At 43.6% G+C, this 12198-nt stretch overlaps 1 protein-coding gene across 1 annotated transcript in view; it reads left to right on the top strand.

The window, feature by feature from the left end:
* GRIN2B (glutamate ionotropic receptor NMDA type subunit 2B) overlaps positions 1-12198 on the top strand; it is a 280635-nt gene that overhangs the window by 238512 nt on the left and 29925 nt on the right. The window lies entirely within an intron of this gene.

Below are 12198 nucleotides of genomic sequence, written 5' to 3'. Positions count from 1 at the left end.
GCATGCTCCTGTGTTCCTAGGGCTAAGAGGGAGGGTGGTTCACATTGTTCCCGAAGAGAACTAACTGCTATTTAACTCAATGATTGCCCTGTGTGGTGCCGATGAATAGGTTGCCCCCATATACCAATTGCAGGCCTCCCTGCCGAGCTATGCTGCTGAGAGAGGAAGGAAAGTATATGCAGGTTTGTGTCTTTTCTGGACGAGGATGTGCCAAACCTGTCCTAAATGCCACACTCTCTAGAGTTTGCTTGAAGCATCACGGTCTCTGTGGGCATTCTGTCTCCTGAAACCATGAAGGCTGGGCTGGTCCGAGATGAGTGATAGGAGCTACCTCCAAGGAGTGGCCAGTAAAACTCACAGATGCCGCCACATAATTCTGGAGACTTTCTCTCAGAACAAATTTCCCACCCTTTGTTTCCTTAAGTTTTAGGAAATGTGACTTCCCACCCCTTTCACCAGGATGGAAGCTATGAGATAATGGACACGTGTGTTTGGAAAAGATAGGTCAGATAGCTAATGATTTCTAACGGGGCCTAGGTTTCCCCCAAATAAAACTTTCAAACCTTAACAAATGGTTTGAGAAGAGTAAGAGGGAAGAGCCAGACTTTTTGAGAGCACAGGTTCTGATTTCTCCATCTATTCATCTCTACTCACCAAGAACCCTCAAAAGCATGTAAGGAAAGTAAAGAAACATCTAGAGAATGAAAAAATATATATATGTGTATGTACATATATGGATCGTTCACTGTGTTTACCTTTTCACATTATCTCTTCCTCTAATTTGTCTTCCTTTATTTTCTTCTTTGTTTCTGAAAATAATACCCCTCTTGTAGGTCCTTCTCCATTATTTTAGGTTTTTATTTACTTTTCTAACACATGGTTTATTATTCATTTATTCATGGATTCATGCATTTATTACTTAATTCATTTTAAACATTTCTCTTTGCTCCTTCGTCAACATCTTTCATCATTATGATCCTGGCTCAGAAAAGTTGAACTAGATACCTCCCTTCATCTCCTGTTACACCAATTTTTGTGCCTGTTGCCATAGCGTGGGCAGGGTGGGGTTAGGAACGACTTTATCAGGGCTCTATACTTGAATGTGGCATAGGTGAGGTGGACCGTGCCCATCCTAAGACATGGATGTGGCAGCAGCATGGTGGACCATGTCCTCACATGTGGATTTGGCAGAGGCATGGCTGACATCATCCTGTGGAGAGGTTTGGTGGAGCATGTCCCCACACACAATATGGTAGAACCATATTGCCATGCAGTCAATAATATGGCAGAGGTACTATGAACCACAGTCCCTCTTGGAGCTCTGGGCTACTAAGTGAGAGAGCCACCATATTTATCATGTTTTCTTCAAGTATCTCTGAGGAATGCTTAGGATGCTGTATTTATCTTTCCCATATTCATGAGCCACCCAGCAATGACCATATGATTTCCTATTTGAAAGAGGAATGATTAAGGTGCAAGGAGATTGTTTTCCCTTCCGTGGTTTTGAAAGAATATATTGCTCGAGGCTGCTTAAAGCAGAGAGGCTGTGCACTTGTCTGTCCTCCACACCATGTTGGCTATGTTCTGAGAAGTTAGATCCCATTGGTTCTTTGCCTAAACAACTTCAGTGACTCCACTACGTGTAGAATAAAAACTTTTTTTTTTCTGATGCGCCTCTCCAGGCCTTTACATATGATTCCCATTGTGCTCCAGTTCTTCCATCTAGTCAGCCACTGCTTAGGCTCTCGCAGCCTGCGTTCCAAGCTTCCTTGACTTCTCATCCTCCGGCCATGCCTTTATCTGTACATCTGCCTGGGATGTTCTTCTCCTGATTTCTTCATTCACCAAACTCCTACGGAACTTTCAAGACCCCGATTAGAGGTCACTTAATTTGTGGAGCTTTCCTTGGCTCATCTGGACCCTAAGGCATTCTCTCCTCTGACGTGGCAGTCATTCATCCCTTTATTAATAACACCTGTCGTCCATATTGTCCTGTAATAATCTGGAGACCTGGACCTGACTGTATCTCCCCCATCTGACCATGAGCCCCCATCAGGGTGATGACCATAACTTGGATTATCCTGTGTGGGTTTTTTTAAGTCTATTGGGAGAGGAAGACAGGATATATTTACTGAAGTGCCTCTCACACAAGGCAGAGGACTAAGCATTGTAGGCAGAGAAAGCAACAAGAGAGCAAGAACCCTTTAACAACTAATTTGAAAATACTTGCAAATTGTTATCAGATGCATTTTAGAACTTCGCAAATGACAAAATAGTAAAAGTGTAAGCTTCCGACTAGGCAGTGTCAACATAATTTACATAATTATAGAAAACATTTAAGTAACTAATGACATATAACGCATATCAGTGTCAGGAATGCTAATATAAATCAGAAAGAGAGTTTTCTGAAAGTGCACTTAAAATGTCAAAATTGATACTAGTTTCCCTTCGCAACACCTTAAGAAAACAAAGTCTTGGGCCTGACTTTGCATGACAGCAAGTGTATTCTATGAATTTAGAAAAAGAAATGTAAAGAATGAAGTCGTCAAGACAGGAACATTGTGAATAAAAATGAGGTGATTTTGAAGATTCTTTTTTCAGAAGTTAAATTTTCATCAAGGAAAGTAACATTAAAAATGGAAAAGAGTTCTTAAACTTGTTTTAACTGTCACGGATGGCATGTCTTCCATTATAACTCAGATCAAATGGTAAATATCTTGCAGTGATGATGGGAAGGTATTTATAGCCATTAAATTTATTTATCTTTAGGAAATTATCTTTAATTTTATGGCAGAAAAGTGTTTCCAGATCTCATTTATGGTAAGGTACCAAATCAGAATGTTCAGAGTTAAATTTCCATGAAAACCTATTTTGGGGCTCTTTTTCACTGGATGGCTTCCATCTTGCAGTAGCACATTACATCAGTGAATTCAGAATTATTCCACTACATGCTGTAACTAAATATGGGTGCAAGTTCTAACATTTAGCAGCCCTACTGTACATTCCATCAGTTCTCCCAGTGGGAGGAGAATGTAAGGAAACTGGTGACATCTTTCTTCTCTTAACAAAGAGCCCACCATGCTCATTCTCCTATTTCCCACCTACCCAGATGAGTTTCTCATTTTGCAGTCTGTCAGCCATAGAAAGGAGGAGAAAGAACTTGGCCACCAGGTGAAGGAAGGAACATATTTGCTGGACCCTAGGTTCATTATGCATGTTACTTCTATTTTATATGTGTTCTCTGCACACATAGTACACAGTGTTTATTCCCATTTTACAAAAAAGACACTGAGACTCTGCAAAGTTTACTGACTTCCCTAAAGTCACACATTCTCAAGTGACAGAGCTAAAGGTTTGAGTCCCTGTGCATTTGGCTAGAAAATCACTTTGCCAGGACATCTCCCTTGTAGCTTATCCCAGACAAAGTTATGATGTCACTAAGGATTGGTATTGACACCCCTGCCCCTACTTAGTCTTTTACTTTTTGATTCTCTCATTTAATGACTTTCTCTATCAGTTTCACTAAACCCAGAGGTCACCTTACACTGCCACCACCAGGACTATCATTACTACTTCTGCTATGGATAATGGTAATAACAATCATCATCATTATTAATAGAACTTCAACAAGAATATCTCAGCTTGAACATTTTTTTCAGCTCGTACAAGGCAGGCATAAGGCCAGTGACATTACACAGGTTATCTTATGTAATGCTGCTCTTAATGTTTTTATCTGTTGATGAGGAAACTGAAGCTGGGAAGGGTTAAATCATTTCCCTCCTCATGTGCTTTGCTACCCACAGCCCCTGACCAGTGTGCCATCCTGTTTAGATCCCAGAGCTTGTTTTCATTCACCTTCCTCCTTCCTATCCTCCCATTTACCTTGTCAGAGCATAACAAGGTAGATCCTTTTCCTCTCTCAGAAAGCAGCTATCTGATGAACTGATCCCAGTAATTACAGAGTATTGTAACATTTATACTTTCTTTAAGAAGTTTTTCAGAGGCATTACTTATAACAGAGACGGATGGCGCTTTCTAGTACTCGTACAGGCTGATGGCCCACAAATGGGCTTTATCTTGAGCCTGTTGTGACCTTGAGCTTGAAGCCACTGTTGGAAGGTGAGAGAGGGGTGGCACTGGGAACAAGAAGGGGCCCTTTTGGAGTCCGGGGTGAAGGAAGCAGAGGCTGCCATCTGACCATTGGCTTCCCAAGGGTGTTCGGAAACATCCTGCTTCACACACCCCTCCCACCAATGTCACATGTGCCCACAGTATATTTTGCAATTCTTTTCCTCAAGGAACTGTAGGAATTTTTATTAACTTTAAAATGTCCAAAAGGTGCTTGTCTAATTAATGAGGGCAACCACCTTTGCCAGCAACATTGGAGGTGCAATCAGGACAGCCAAACGAGGACCCATGGCTTTTCTAGATAATGATTATTCCATGTGAAGTCCCATAGCACCTTGGAGTCACCTTATATCCTTTTGGAATGTAGACAGTGTAGGACTTTTAAATCAATGTGTGAACAAGTCAGTATGCGTTCTGGAAGAAAACCGGCCTGGTGATAAGCATAATTATACCACAGTACACTGATATGTAATGATTGAATGGTATTTGAGTACATGAGGAAATGGGCCATGATTTCCACTGTACAGATGTGTCTTCCTTGCCCTATTAATTTTAGGCTGAAAGCCAGTGAGAGACAGCTGACCTCAAGCCTGATCTGTCACACCTTGGTCCTGGAGCAGACAATCTTGGTCAGAACACCAAATACTGAGCCAAAAATAGCTTACTATGGAAAGTAGCAGGCATGACTAACTAGCCAGAGAGCTAGAAATGAGGGGCTGGACTGGACCTTCAGGTAGCTGAGTAAAATAGGGTGTGATTTCTTGCGTGGGAGTCCTGCGGACTTGTCAAGCAACTGGTCCTCTTGTAGCAGCTGGTCAAGAACAATTCTGGAGGAAATAAGAAAAGAAAACACCCAGAAGCCTGGGATGACACAGGGGAGAGGACATGCATGTGTAAGGGAAGGGACTCCTGCCCCTTTGTCTCTCAGTTACCAGAACCAGTCTGACATTGTACATAGGCTACTATCCAAGTACTGAGCCTCCCTCGTTGCTTCACCCATGCATCCAGTTGCTCAGGGTTGACTCTCACCACTTTGCTAGTGTTATTTGAGAATGGGACTACGTCTGCTTGTTCCTAATTCCTGAGTGCATTTTTGACCTACCCAGACGCCTTGACTGGGACATCCAGTGGGGCTTTGCAGTGGTCACCCTCCCAGTTCTAGGATGCTGATGGCTTGGTGCTAACTACTGGGCTCACAAGGGGGGCCCAGAGCCTTCTTTTTTCTCCTTTCCATGTACCCCTTCACAGCATCAGGCTTCACCTTGTCCTCTTTCTTTGAGTGACCACCTGCTTCCCGACATTCCATGGCTTCCCACATAGGATTCCTCACCTCTCACCTCTGCTGTACTGTTGGAGCTTCTCATGGGTTAAATGGACATCCCCTCCCAAAAGATCCATCCATGTCCTAACCCCTGGATCCTCCGAGTGTTACCATTATTTGGGGGGGGGAGGCAAAAAAAAAAGATCTTTGCAGATGTAATTAAGTAGGATCTCATGATAAGATCATCTTAGATTATCCAAGTTAGATTGTCCAGGCTTAATCCAATGACAAGTGTCCTTATAAGAGAAAGGCAGAGATTTGACTGAGAAGAGAAGATCAGGAGAAGGCAGGAGCAGAGATTGGAGTGTTGGAACTACAGGAGCAATCTGGAAGCTGGAAGAGGCAAGGAACAGATTCTTCCCTAGATCCTCTGGAAGAAGCACAGCACTGGCACTTTGATTTTGGACCTCTGGCCTCCAGAACTGTGTGAAAATAATGTTGTTTTAAGGCATCATGTCCATTGTAGTTTGTTATGGCAGCCCCAGGAAACTAATACAGGGCCTTTGTGACTTTCTTACAACCTGTTCTCTGAGCTCCGTGCAGACGTTAGACTTTGGGGTTTCTCCTACTCGTTTCAGTCTCCTCTATAAGCATCCAGCCCCATTCTTCCAAGATGGATATTTCTTACAACAGGATTCAGTTCACATCCTCTTCTCAGGAATCTCCTTTGCTTCAAAGAATTGATCTCTATCACACTGAAGATTGCAGAGACATGTTTTACATACCACGGAATCTTCTCCATGCTGCTGAATTTTAGGGAGGCAGTAAAAAACCTAAGCATCATTGTGTGCTCCCATTTGCTTTGTCCTTGAGCCTGATTACCATTAGTTTGTCACAGCATACAATATGTTCTATGTGTGCACACTTCCCACACAACCTTCTACTAGACTACTTCATAGTAACATCATTGTCAAAGGGGATTGAGGACATGTTTTTGTACGATGTATCATTTCCACAACTCTTCTCTAGGAAAAATCTTATTAATGCACCCCTCTCATATTCTGAATTGTGTTGCACAGTTCAAATCACAGAACTCTTAGGGACTTTATTTGATCATAAGGCACAGGTGATGTTTTTCTCAATAAAGGGAAACAGGTGTCCTCTCTTCATGTGGGTGAACATATCTTCCTTGTTAGATTCTATGTTAGCCAGGAATGAGCATGCATGTATGTATATGTGTGTTCATATGTGTATATATGTACACACAGATACATGCACATGTATATATACAGTTGGCCTTTGAACAAGATGTAGTAGGGGCACCAATCCCCTGCACAGTAAAAAATCTGAGTGTAAGTTTTGATCCCCCAGAAACTTAACTGCTAATAGCTTATTGTTGGCTAGAAGGCTTACCAATTACATAAATAGTTGATTAACACATATGTTGTATATTTATATATTACATACTGCATCCTTACAATAAAGCTAGAGAAAAAAATGTTATTAAGAAAATCATAAGGAAGATGGGGTGTGCAGGTGGCTCAGGGGTTGAGCATCTGGTTCTTGAGTTCAGCTCAGGTCATGATTTCAGGGTCCTGCAATCGAGTGCAGGATCAGACTCCATGCTTAGTGAGGACTTTGCTTGAGGATTTCTCTCCCTCTCTCTCTGCCCCTCCCCCCTCCACTCAAGCTCTCTCTAAAAAGAAAAAAATCATAAGTGAGAGAAAATATATTTATAGTACTGTATCAAAAAAATCCTTATTTAAGTGAACCTGGGCAGTTCAAAATTGTATTGTTCAAAGATAACTGTATATGCATCCTCCAAAGTACATATAGACAACAGGATAACTGGGTAGCTAGGAACTTGACACAAAGCTACATTAGGAACATGAGTTTCCCAGGTGCATAGAACATAAGTTTTACAATGTGGATCTGAGGAAGACTGTCTTTCTTACCTGGAGAAAGAAGGTTTTGTCTCGTTCTGTTGATATGAGCAGAACCATCTTTCTGTGAACTGAATCAGAACAAAATGAAATGAAGGCAGGCAGGAAGGAAGAAGTAAAGAAAGAAAAGGAAAAGGAAAAGCAAACCATCAGAACCAATCTTTGGCTCTACGTAACTCTTCTTAGAAAGATGTCCCTAAGTAAGACATTGGAGGAATAGAAGCCATATTATTTCCTGGAGCCATAATATTTTTAAAAATAAACTAGCAGGAGTATGTTCATAATTTCCCCCACCTCAATTGAATTGAACTGGGCCCCAAATAAAAGCTAGCAATAGGCAACAAATGATTTCAGTTAACAGAAACCAAAACATAGAGCATGGCATGCTGTATTTAAGTTTTAGGTACTCTGGGAGTAGGGAGAAGCTTGAGTACTTCTTTGAACTGGTTGGATCATATGAATTTATCTGTGTGGCTTCTGTCTCCAGTCTCTCTCCACCAGGCCATCTCTTCCAGGCTGGGAAGAACAAGGGGCTCCCAGGGATGATGGAATCTACTTATATCTGAGTCTCTGGACCTAAGGGAAGACAGAGATCCCACTTAGCTGGCTACTGAAGGCAATTTCTTCATTCTGAAATTTATTTACATCCAAGAAACATAAGAGAAGTCCTTAACATCCTTTTCTCACTCCTGAAAAACAAAAACTAAAAATAAGTGTTTTAGTATTAGGGGGCTAAACTTTTAAATGCACACTAAATCTTGGCCTGTGGGTTGAGGATTTATTAAGAATTAGTGTTTCATGCTGGGCAACCAAGTTCAAATCCTTTGAGACAAATTAATGTAGCCACAAAAATTTATATGTGGCCAAAGGCATCAGGCCTAAAATGAATCAGGGTTTAGGGATGTCACAGTTGTATCCACAGTAAATGTTATGGTCTGTGCGGGCTCTGGGCTTTGTGGATGCTTCAGCCTTTTGCCCTTCCAGTCCCCCCCACCCCCTTCTTTGTCATAATGATGGCAAGAATAGATAAGGCTCCCAGTGGACTGTGTGAGGCCTGTTATATTTTTGGAAGCTTTCTGCACAGCTGGGCATGTGCTGGGGCCAGTGGGGGCCTGAGAATGCTGGAAGTCCAACCATGTGGTTCACAGTTTGATGCTGGGTTTTCCTCTCCAGCATGGCTCACAGAGAGCCATTAAGAGACCATCCATACCCCGTATCTCCTCTGGTACTTCATCCAGTCTTGTCTGGGGGGCTCTGATTCAGAGTTTCAAGGGCAGTGTCTCCAGGCCAATATGACCCTGAGAGCTGCCCTATTGAAAAGAAGAAAATAAGTAGGCAAGAGGCTCCCTCAAGGTGTGTGCGCAGCTTGGACCTTCAGGAGTTCAGTCAGAAGGAGGAAGATCAGAGTTTCAGGCCTTCACTTTTAAAATTATATGGCTAGTCTGTCCGAAGAGATCTTTCTGTTGCAGGGACACAGGAAAAGTTGCTGCCTGGGAAGGGGTAGGATAGAGCAGACTATGAATATCAAAGTCACTTGGGGAACCTTTTTAAATAAATAGGACTCTGTCCATTCAGGTAGAAGTAAAAGTTAGGTGGGAAGCTCCCACCTAACAGGACTTGGCAGGAAGTAGCCGGGAAACCACAGGTATGAAGAGGGTCATGAGGACAAATTTCTTTGGGGGAGGTTACTAGAGGGCTATGACATTCCCCCCCCCCATTTTTCTCCCACTCCCCTCAAACCTACTGAAGGAGTTTTGAAGGGGTCATTTGGAGAGCTTGGTATTCACCCCTTGCAGTTAAAATGGAGAAGGGCTGGCATTCGACCTGTACCTGAGAGGATCAAGGGTGACAGGTCTTGGCTCCAGCCAGTCACATGATAGGTGGGCCTTTGTTCCTCAAGTCTAGAGAAGGCCACATGGACAGGAGGGAGTCAGTCTGGGCCAGAAGTGGAAGCAGATGTTTTTAAAGATCCCCTGCTCAAGGTCTTCCTCCTGAGGATGAGGCAGCCAAAACAGAAGTACACAGGAGGGGTGTCCTCAAAAGGCAAAACAGAAGAGACCCATGTAAGCAACCAGCTGCATTCAGGGAGTGGCAGACCAACGTCCTTACTTTGAGAGATTCTGTGGAGAACCCATGAACTTGTCTGACATGGAGGAAGGTCTGCTTTGAATGCTGGCCATGCATAGAGACCGTCTGTGCTGGATCACCACCAAGCCCCCTCAAGTGAGGGCTTTCCTGCCTCCAGGGATCTCTCCTGTCTCCACTGCCTTGCTCTCCACCCCAGAGTGGGAGGAGAACAGCTAGAACACAAGATCTGTAATAGCTGGCTTCCCTTCGACTTTTATTTTGGCTCGCTCATAGTCGCTGGGATTCCTGGAGCCAAATCTGCCTGATATTCTCTGCCCTTCTTATTGAATATTTATTGAACTATTTAATAGACATCTGCTATGTGTCTGCTGTTAGACTTTTCACATTTGTTCCTACTTTTAGGCCTCATACCCACCCTTTAAAGTAAATATTACTGATGTCATTTTACAACTGAGGAGAGTCATGTAAGGGTTAAGCAGATGCACCGAAGTCCACAACCAGCAAGAGAGGGTGTCAGGATTTGATATGAGGAGAGCTGCCCCCGGGGCCTGCAGCTGCCCCATATTACCACACCCACATAGCCCTGGGACTTCTCCATGTGCTTCTGGAGGTGTTGGCCTAAGGCAGCAGAATCCAGTCAAGCCCCCTTTCATGGGAATCCTGTCTGGCCTGGCTCCTCAGATCTTCTTGAGAGGGGGTAGTGATTGTGGACCACCCCCCACTCCCCGCCCCGGGGAGAAGATAGACCACTTTCTACCCAGCCATAAGTGCACAGGAACTTCAAAAAGACTTTGTTCCCATGAATCTGGGAGTATCTCCAGCAAGGGCTCTGTTATCTTTGTTTCTGAACTCAGAGCCTCTTGCACATTTAAAAGCCACTGACTTAATGAGAGTTGACTGGGTGAATGAGTCAAACAGACACAGACTGTCATTGGGCGCTAAGCTTTTTCTCTTCTAGGAAGAAACCAATGTGCCTACTTACTCCAGCTAGAAAGGAAGATCTCACTCTCAGGAACCTTCCTCTTAGAGGAAAGAGGAAGAGGAAAGAATTGGAGAGGAGGGAAACATACCCTACAGCACCCCTCTGTCTTCAGCCTAGGATGGAAATAAGGCAAGAACAGTACTGGCTGTTTCTCAAGTACCCGTGGCAAGGAGACCATGAGTAGCTTTAGTCCATAAACCACCTTGATACTAAAATTGCTAAATGCTTCATTCCTGAAAATGTGCTCACACATCTCTCAGCTTATCACTAGCACCCCAGTGTGTTCTGAGTTAAGTGCAAGCCGGTTCAGTTTCTTGCAAGAACTGATTGCCAACAGACCCCGAGACAGCTGGGACTCAGCCTTTTTTGGACTGAGTACAAAAGAGATGTTGAGCTGGGTGTCATCCTGGTACTAAAGAAAGAATGCTAGAATGTCTAATGATGTCTCCTAGTGGCCTCAAATACAAATTGAACAAGATGGCTAACAGCATTGCATTATGAAGGATGTTTCAGCCACAGACCTCCCAGGCACAGGAACCTCTGGGGAATGAGCCTTTTTTTGCTCCCGGAAAAAAAAAAAATTGCATTTGAACACACAAGTTTACCACTCACATGCCTGTGCACGACACACCCACCCATCACTGCAAACACACATATATACCACAGAGGGTGCAGATGCAGCTCTGCCTTGGAGCACTGAGCAATTTTCTGCTTTTTCCTATTCTCCTTATAAAAGCACGTCAAATTAATTGCGGCCAATTATGTACAAATCCCTCTCTCTCTGCCAATCAGGGCTGCCTGAACGGGCAAGAGGCGTTCTCACCTGCTTCATTATGCAAATTGATATTCAAACGTGGAAGAACAATGCAGCCTTCAGCACAGCAGTGATTCCAGGTTGCTAATGAGAAGAAGCTGCTGCCAGAGGAGTTGTTCTAATCCTCTGATGCTGACTGGAGAAGGCTGAGAAGGCTTCATGTGGCAATGGGGCAGAGTCAAAGTCAGCACAACCTCCCAGAGCACCCATTACTCTGGTGCACCTCAGACTCCTACATGGAGGGTCACCACTAGATCTGACAAGATTCAAAATGACTTGGAATCCAAATAGTGTAGGCAGAGCAACTTGGTTCCTTAAACACCCCTGTGGGGTGACGATCATAAATATATTTCATAGGGCACGGTGGGCATCTAGAAGCATGGGGTCAGGTGTACCCCAAATGTACTGGCACTCAGAATGCCTATGGTCAAAGTCAAGTGTGAGCCATTGTGCAGATAGGCAAAAACAGTCCACACCCACACACAGAGGAAGAAATCGACAAACGCTGAGATCTCACATTATGAGATTAATTTATATGGAAAAGGTCTAGCCTTTCAGCCAATCATTTTTTCAAGGACTACTCGATGCAGAGAAAGAGATATTTGATCCCTACTAATGACAGTTGTGAACTTCTCTAATAGCTCCTCACCTTGTTGCCTTGCCTCTGCACTTCAGAATTTCTTGAATTGGAATTATGATCTCGCCCCTCAACCCCAAGTCATGGAAAAGAGGCTTTTAACAAAATTATGTAATTGTCGCTCGGGTCCTCTCCAGTGGGGATGATGGTAGAGCCAGACACCACATGCAGCAGTGTGGGGCATTCTGCTTCGCAGCTGTGGTCTCGGTGACATGGAGTGGGGCTAGGAGGAGTTTGGGGGTGAGAAGTTAGGTGGTTTTCCAGCTCCCTGGAATAGTCTTCATAACGTGGTTTCAGTTTTCAATTTGAAGTGTCATAAAATCATCCAGTACACCTGTGTCATAA

Source organism: Nyctereutes procyonoides, unplaced genomic scaffold (genome assembly GCF_905146905.1).
Source record: "Nyctereutes procyonoides isolate TBG_1078 unplaced genomic scaffold, NYPRO_anot_genome, whole genome shotgun sequence".
Lineage (NCBI taxonomy): Eukaryota > Metazoa > Chordata > Mammalia > Carnivora > Canidae > Nyctereutes > Nyctereutes procyonoides.
This window is presented reverse-complemented; position numbering and strand designations above follow the sequence as displayed.